Consider the following 10037-nt stretch of genomic DNA (forward strand, 5'->3'; position numbering starts at 1 on the left):
CATCAGTTATAGTAATGAGTTGGTGAGGGGTACCTATTTGCAACAGTATTTTTATGGCTGGATGTTTTTCCTGTTGCTCACACAGACAGAGAGACCCCCCCCCACACACACACATCTACATAAATGTACAAATATACTTACATATGTAAGCATATAGATATTTTAAGGACTTCGCTAGCAACATGCTAACAAATTGCACTCAGAATACACGTGACCAGTGAATATTACAATATTGAAGCCAGTGTCAGCGCATAACCTGGGAATCTACATGAGTGGTGGTGCATTATTCTGCCTGCATATTTTTAAGATGACAACAATGTGCAGGCGACTGGTTTATTGGAGTCTATGATCATTCAGAACATGGAAAAATGAAACGATGTTTCTTCTATGGAGAATATTCATTCTCAGTCATCTAGATTACTGCTGCCAATTATGGTCACCACAAAGTGCAATTTAAAAGCAGAACATGAAGCAATTCAATGACATTAGATCAAGAAAATTGTCTTGGTGTAGCAGATGAGATATTGGGAGAGTCTAAAAGAGCTGAGACTCTAATTTCTTGAGAGAAGATGCAAAAGATATGCAGTGATATATATATGAGATTGTGGACTGTGTCACACCCAACTCTGGGATTGAAAGCTATACCAATCACTTGACATAGTACCAAAGACTCTACCCTTACCATCCAGAGCAAGGATCCAATACTGTAACAGCTTAGTGTTCAAAGGCCGTCAAAAAGCTTCAAAGATCTATGGTGAGTGGATGTGTTCAGAGAACAATTAGACAAAATTTTATTTGATATATCAGGTGAGTCCACATCACGGCAAAGAATGCAAAGGGCAGCTCTGTCGAACTCACTACTTTCTGAGGGCTAATTCATTCTGGTGACAGAAAAAATAAGCAAGCATTACTGCTAATGCTGGTGCTTCAACATGACCACAACCTCTGGTTGAACCTGAATAATTGAATAATGTGTGTGTGTGTGTGTGTGTGTGTGTGTGTGTGTTTCTCAAGCTTGTTCTCTTCAGATGCCACTCCTTGAGACTTCAGTCTCCTCACTCACATTGTATTCACCCTAAATACAATGCCAAAGGAAGAGAGAAAGAATAGCAGCAGAAGGATTGCAGGAAATGCAGCTAAATACAAAAAAAAAATTAATGATAACTGACCAGCTATGAGCACCCAACCAAATTGACTGAGATATTCACCCCCACCCAAAAAAAAGCAAAAACAAAACAAACAAATCCACTCAAAATCTTAGAAACTATGCATATGTATATTATGGAAGTATACTTGCCAGGCAAATGTTTTGATTTGAGACTGTGTTGAAACTAAAGTGACTGTGGCATACAAGACCATTGTTAGCCAATCAGAAATACACAAAACTGTTAACTTCACTTAATCATTTATTGTTAGTAATATAGTGTTAAAATTTTTGTAGCTCAAAATCTTAACCTGGCCACTGACAACGTTGCACTGCATTAAAGTGTGGGTTTATGCTTATATACATACATATACAAATATATAAATGAGTTGGGATGTTACACATGTTATAATTCATTATTTGGCATGTTCTCAGCATAAGAAACTATTAGCACATAAACTCCTGTATTGTGTCTATTAATATATATATATATATATATATATATAAGCCCAGACTTAAATGCAGTGTAATTTTGTCAGTAACTATGATGAGGTTTTGAGCTATGAAAATTTTGATATCATATTACAAAAAATAAATGTTTAAGTGAAATTTTTGTGTATTTCTAAATGGCTAATAATAGTCTTCCATGCTGCAAGCATTTTAGTTTCAACACACAATCTCAGATCAAAACGCTTGAATGACAAGTACACCACCATAATATATACATATGTATATATGTTTGCCTGGATGTATGTGTGTGTGTGTGTGTGTGTGTTTGTATTACTGGTTTGATATTGTATGATAATGGTAAATGAGTTCACCATAACAGAAATGGTATCATTTGTTTCCAAGCTTACATAAAAACATGTCCAGCCATGAGGGAATATTATTTTGCTTGGAAACAAGTGTGGGTTGGCAACAGGATGGGCATCCAGCCATAGAAAATCTGTCCCCAAAAATTCTAACTCATGCAAACATGGAAAAAAATGGATGTTAGAATGATGGGAAAACATGACGGATATATTTACATACACACACTCACTTTGTAAATATATATATGTATAAATATGCATTTGTATACTTATATAATTTTACATTAATGTATGTTTGTAATACATATGATTTACTAAAATGTACATACATCAGTTAAATGTACACACACACACACACACACACACACACACACACACACACACACACACACACATATATATATATATATATATATATATATGTAGAAAGATATACATATACACATACACATATATATGTTCACACATACATGGTCCCTTGATCAAATATCATTTACTACAGGCCAATTAATGTTTTGTGAGTAGATTTGGTGGACAGAAATTGCTGAAACTTTCCCTTGTGTGTGTGCGTGTGGGCGTGCGTGTGTGTAACGCTTGTGCATGCGAGTGTCTCCTTTCCTTGATATCATTGCTGAGTTGTAAAGAAGAATTATCACCTTATTTGTGGTGACTTTCTTTGCATTGTTCTTTCAGTTATATTTTCCTATTGCATTGTCTGTATTTAAAAGACTAGGAGAAATTTTCCCTTCTTGGTAAAGAGGTTAGATGTGGCAACAAAATGGGCATCTCGTCATAGAAAATCTACCTCAAAAAAATATAGTCTGACCAATGCCATTGTGTAAAAGTGGATGTTAAAATATGATGATGAGATGATGATGTTGATATAAATATATAAATATAAAATACGTGCATACATAAAAATATGCATATAATGTATATATGAAATTTCACTAAAGTAACATATATATTTATATATAAATATCCATATATGTATATGTACTTATACACACACACACACACACACACACACGCACATGCACACATATATAAAGATATATATATGTTTCAATAAAACAGGCACAGATATATGTATGAGTGTATAAATATGTGTGTGTATGTATATATATATATATACATATATATATATAAGTGTATGTATATGAGTGTATATATATATTTACATACATACATGTCTATATATTCATAATAGTATGTTAGTATATACAATTATTTCATCAACAGACAGCAGTAGTGACACCTGAACACAGCAGATAATTTTGACACTAACACCTGGAAAACACCATTGAATTCTCCAAACATATGAAAATCAAAGGAGGAGTGGAGTTATGTGAATATCCTTGGACATTTATGGAAAGGCCATCAGTGAGAAGCATGACTGTCTACGTCTATATTGCAAGCTTGAAAAAATTTGAGAGCTAAATTTTCTACTAATCAGTCTCAAAGCAGAATTATACGCTGATGCTTGATTAAATGAATTTAATATCACCAACCATAAAGTCAAATGTTTAAATATTATAAGCACCATTTCAGTTTTAGTTTATTGTAGTTTCACAGATAGGTATTGCATTCAATCTCATGAATCTTTTGGTATGATGAAATAATCTTGTTTACCAACATACTATCATAATGGACTCAACATATTTGTGACATAGATGTGTATTGATCATTTTGTGTTTTTTAATTAACAAACAAAAACAATATTATATATGCATGTTTCTACATATAGGCATATATGTATTTATGTGTATGTATATCTATATTTATGTATATTCATATGTGCACACACACTCACACACACACATATATAAACACATGCACACGCATGTATGTATGTATAATTATATCTCTCTATCTATATGCATATATATATATATATACACACACACACACACACACACACATATATATATATATATACATATGTATATGTCTATGTGTATCCCAAGTTTTTGGCATGAACATACGCACACACACACACACACAAAGTGAAGCACATATGCGAATATATTTATTTCAAATCATATTTGTTAAAACATTTATAACAATATTCTTTATATAGACATATCAAATATGAAATATTTGCTGGTAGATCATAAATCCTATATAAATAAAAGAGTTACATTTATTTTTTAAAATATTGTTCACGGGAATTCATTAAAATTTTCACATTTGTCAAGTCTCTATTTATTTTCACAAAATTTATCCTGGTTTTGATTATAATAAAAAAAAAACCTTATCTCCTTTTCTAATTATCATTAATATTATTTTATATCTTTGAAAATAGAAATTAAAAGTGCGTTGGTGTTTTCATGTTACTCTCTTAGAGTTGTACTAAAATGCTCAGTAATTTAATTACTTCAGAATTCTCACCTCGTAGAAAATAAAAGTCCTTTTACTTTAAGATTAAAATTCAAGTAGTGTCGTTAAGTCATTAAATTTACAGTAGTAATATGTAAATTTCTTACAAGAATGGAAAATAGTCTTTAAATATATATTTTTTATTTTCTTTTTGAAAATTCTTATATTTCTTGAATTTTAATTTGGTTTTAGATCTAAAACTACTCCTTAATATACAATACAATTTTAATCTATATTGACTATTTAATGACTGAATACTTTATTGTGATATGTGGGTGAAGAATCTTTTTTAAATGAGAAAAAGTCAAAAAACAAAGCCAGGACAGGTGAAAATAATAGGAAGTAACTCTTTCAGAAACTGCAGAGGAATATGATAGAGTTAAATTAATTGAACTTCATAACAATACAGATACATTTAAGTTGAAGGAAGATAGATTGAGAGAAGTGAAATAATAGCAGCAGAAATTGCTATTAAAGATTCTTAGCACATGAAATTTTGCGAAGTAACAGAATATGAGTGAAAAGTGTTATCTTGAATGAGATGGTATGAAAGAAACAAGATATACCATACAAGGACAGCAAGAAAATAAGACATTCAGCAGATAATAGTTTTGAATTGTTAAAGGAGACTTAATAAGAAACAGATTGTCAATCTTGCATTTAGAATGGCCAAAAATAGCCCAACATTTAAAAGATATAGCACTGTAATGTTATTTTCATAAGCATTATGGCTATAATTGCTAAAATATCTATAGAAGTGCTATATTGTGGAATATATAATTCAATATATTTAGAGAGTCATTTGTGAAGAATTAGAAGTGCACACAAAGAAAGACCATGTTAGTTTCTATAGGAATATATCTTTCAAGTATGAAGTTATGTGATCTAACTAATTTCCTTTTTGCTAACTACAATATATAACTTTCCCCATATTTCCTTTCTACATAAGAATTTAGGTAATTTATTTCTAAAGGAAATTTTTCTGGGAGCCAAATTGTATTAGTCTGAAGATAGATATTAATTTCAGCTGAAGTAAATAATGAAGTAATAATGAAGTAAAAGCTAGAATGAGAAAAAGAAAAAGTATTCAGTAGTTAGAATGATATTTCACTCAATTTTTACTTTCTGCCTTTTGTGTAAACTATGTGTTAACTTCAAACCTGAAAACACATATTTGACAGACTATCAAATGCCAGTCCATTAATTTTGGTTTTAAAATCACAGGAATAAGAAAAACATTGCTTACTTTCTCTTTTTATATATCACAACAGAGGAACAATAGTTTCAGTGTTTATAGGTTTCCAACAGGCCAACCACAGAACTGATTTCACAAGGGATTTCAGAAAAAAAACAACTAATGGTTATCCTGTTTACCAGCTGATGTTTAAATCCCTTGTTAGTATACATTAGTAAAGACCTCCACATGCCTACATATCTATACACAGTTTTCATCATTCAAAAGATTTGCTAATATGAGGCTATGATAGAAGATACTTGCCCAAGGACAATAGCTGTTTGTCGGAAAAACTACAGGATTCCCCAGAAAACAGATCTCAGGAAAATAAATAAATTGTGTTTCAGTAGGAAATCTGTGTTAGTCTGAATTTCTTATTGGGACAAAATTTACAAGCATTTATCTAATAGAACAGGCTTAAAAACAACAACATAAACCACAAAAGAATCATGTTTTGCAGATCAATGAAATTATTTTTACTAGAGTGAATAATTTATTATTCATTTTTAAGCATAAAGCTGACAGTCAATTAAGTCAATGACAGTATATTACAGGTGATTACTTTACTGACCCTGATGGAATGGAAAGTAAAAGTACTTTGATGAGATTTGAACCAAAAACATAGAGGGGTGAAACTAAACAACTAAGGCTTAATATCTCTTCTAACAGACACCTTATAAAGAATTTTTTTAAAAAAAGAACATTCAAATTATTCAAGTATATCTTATTACATTTATTGCTTTCTATTTCTTTCTAAATTATTAGACAATTAATGTTATCTTTTGTATCTCTACTTAATGTTTTGATGGATACAATCTTTAATTATCTTCAGATATCACATACATATTTTTGTGCCAGAATTGAACTTTCATTTGTAACTCAGGATCTTAGCTGTCTTATACACTATAAAACCTATGTAACGAAGAAGTGTTTATAAATTTAATCTTAATTAAAAGGTATGCACACATGTAGTTCTTGAAGACACAGAATAGACCAATTTATATAAATTGTTGAGTGATTCAAAATGCCTAACAGCAATCAACATTAATCAGTCATATGACATTATATAAAAACTGCTTAATTTGCATCAAAATTAGAATTTTAACTTACTGAGTGTCACTAAGGTATGCTAAGCATAAATATGAATATTAACAAACTCAGATAAATATCCTTATCTGGACTATTAGAAGAAAAGAAGTCCAATATGTATGAGAGTTTAATCATGGATTTAAAGCAATATAGATACTTGGTATTTATGATAATAATTTTCTTGTTTACTGCAAGTTTTAACTTAGTAATTATGTTTCCAGTTTATGCTAAGCTTTGAGCTTACTATTTCATAATTATAAGCTACAAAAAATAAAAAAAAATTACAAAAGATAAAAATAGAAATAATTCGGAAATTAAATATTTGCTAGATAATAATTTGTCATTATTTTTTAAATTTATTTTCTTTTTTCTGAGTTTGCTATTTATACAGACAGCTGGGTCTATAAAAATATAAACAACTTGTGGGAATTATTGCTGGTTATGGACTAACTGATTACCTAAACTGAAAATCAGATTTAAATATATTTATAATTGAAGATGGAAGAGTAGAAGAAAATTATAATTTCTATTGACATTCTGTACCATTTTGTCTCCTTTAATAATCCTCCATATTTTATAGCACGCATGCATTGCCAGGGCACAAAGAGAGTGTGGGGACTGTGTAATTTGCATTCTAGTCGTGCTGAGTGATGAGTAACATTCGCTTAATGAGTAGCTAATTATTGTCTATTTACTGCAGCTGTGACTTGCTATCTCTGTGAACACATGCTTTCAATAATATACATTTATCAATGGAAATCTTATACTTACATTCTTGAACAAACAAATACACACACAAACACACTTTAAACAGTAATTGGTAATAAGATCCATATATGTGCATATATATATATATTCATATACATGAATATATATATATATATGTATTCATATATTAATCTTTATTTTTATTATAAATATATCCAAGCTATCTATATATCAGCTGTTTTAGAGAATGAATGAGTTTTATGAGAGAGAAATGGTATCATTCATATAAAATTGTTCCATGTTGATAATCTAAGATACTTTGTTTAGATTTGGTTTTTGAGTGTTTTCCATTTTCCTTCTGGTTCAGAACATTATATTAAAAATCTCATTTATTGTACTAAAATACCTCCAGCTGTTATGAGCCATGTGCACTGCTCCTAAAATATTCTCAAATTTTCACACAATAAGAGTATTTTCAGATATTTTGAATTGGGGATTTACCATTGAAAAGCTATCAATTTTAAAGAATATTCTAATCTTTACTATGAATAAAATATGTTTATGCAAATATTATTTCTTTTCATAATAAAACTGTAATGTATGAGCATATATAAAGCAAGAAAGAAATTACAATTTTTGGACGTAACAGTTTTATAGTTTCTAATAAGTATGATACATTATAGTTTGATGCTAAACATATAAGTTGCTCAGTTGAATATTTTTACATCAGTTGGTGTTTGCTTCAATAATCTAAGTAACATTTATTAACTTATAGCATCATAAAAATATTTATAAGTGAATACACACACACATACACACATGTATGTGTGCATATTTGTGTATGCATCAGTAACTACGCATATCATATATCCATGTGGATATATAATAATCTAGATTTTGCAAGTATATAATGCCGCATAAATATACTAAAATGCTTAAGTTATTAATAAAATTGTATCTTATTAACTTCTGTTAAAAGTTAATTTAAATGTGACAAAGATGAAGTGCAATGGCTTATTCTAAATTATTATCTGGTAAAATTTTTAAAAATTGTACAAATCATCATCATCATCATCATCATCATCATCATCATCATCATCATCATCGTCGTCGTCGTCGTCGTCGTCGTCATCATCGTCTTTGTCATCATTGTAGTCATCATTGTCATAATTCTTGTCACCATCATCATCATTATTGTAATGTTCTCAGCATGAAAGTATAGGACGTACTTTATTTTAAAATGTTAGTATTAGCTAGCAATAATTTTGATTTTAAAATTGCAAAGTAATACATTATATTTGACATTGGGTTATCTTCAAATTTCAATTGTTTCTTCTGTATTACACCACAAAATAAAATATGTGAATTATAAAATTAAATTTTACAATAGTGCAATTCATCAAAATGAAACTGAAAGTCATTATTTCTTCAATGAATACTTCATGAAACTTACTAGCAGTTACTGTTTGTTGGATATATTGTGTTACTGTTGGAGGAATCACATTTTATTTTCACTTCTAAACAATAAATCATTTTATGTAGCATACTGAGTTCATAAAACAACTTGACAAACCAATATAAGTAAACAAATAATTTTCATGGTTGTATGCTAACACTAGCCTAATACATGAAAAAAACAATACATACTCTACACACACAGACAAACATATTTATGCTGTCAAGCAGTATATTACTGGTTATAGCATATAATTGGCCAGAATGTCATGCAGGCATTGTACTTGGCAATCTTGACAATTTTTCAGGATATGCTGCCCCTTTTATGTTGGAGCTATATATATATATATATATATATAACTATGCTACACAAACCATTATTTTAAATAAATATTTATATATAGTCTTGGTGTACTTGGTAAATGTAAAAGGAACTAAGCAAAATGAAAGTGTGGTGAAAAGCTATATTTTCCAGTGGGGTAAAAATAGTTGCTCCTCCATGGAATGATGTCATCTGTGGCTGAAGGGTGTCAATTGTGGGTATGTATATGTTTACACACACACATGATTAAGCACGTGGACTATATACCTGGTCTTCACCTCTGCTTTATTATTATTCTTATTTTAGTGTCCTTTGTCTGAAATCTTTCATCAAAGACCCTCCATCCCATAAGATTACGATCATTTTGCAGCCAACATAATGGAAAAATAATTTATTTTAGTGTGTAATAAGTTATTTTACATGCCTGGACTACATATAAATTACATAGTGTATAAATATTATAGTGTATATATTATAAATTACAGAGTACTATTGTACAATTTACAATCTAATACAAGTGTAGAAGGCTAGCTCATCAGATATATAGAATAATATGGTTATATCCATTCTTCAACTCCAATATATGCATACAAAAAGTAATATTCAAAATATTAATGTATGGAAGACAATAATTTTTTATATTCTATATACCCCTAATGAAATAACCATTACTGATTGAATTTACTGGATTTCAACTGCATAGGACTATACATTTGGTTTACTATGTGGTTTATAGCCATTTTTATGAGTACCACCAAATTAGGTAAATCCATATATTGTGCATTGAATTCACACACACACACACATACACACACACACACACACACACACACACACACACACACACACACACATATATATATATATATATATATATATATATATATATACACA

General features: G+C 29.7%; 1 protein-coding gene across 7 annotated transcripts in view; it reads right to left on the reverse strand.

The window, feature by feature from the left end:
- LOC106880165 (neurexin-3) overlaps positions 1-10037 on the reverse strand; it is a 359785-nt gene that overhangs the window by 109871 nt on the left and 239877 nt on the right. The gene's annotated exons all lie outside the window — the stretch shown is intronic.

This window comes from Octopus bimaculoides, chromosome 4, assembly GCF_001194135.2.
Source record: "Octopus bimaculoides isolate UCB-OBI-ISO-001 chromosome 4, ASM119413v2, whole genome shotgun sequence".
Taxonomy (NCBI): Eukaryota; Metazoa; Mollusca; class Cephalopoda; order Octopoda; family Octopodidae; genus Octopus; species Octopus bimaculoides.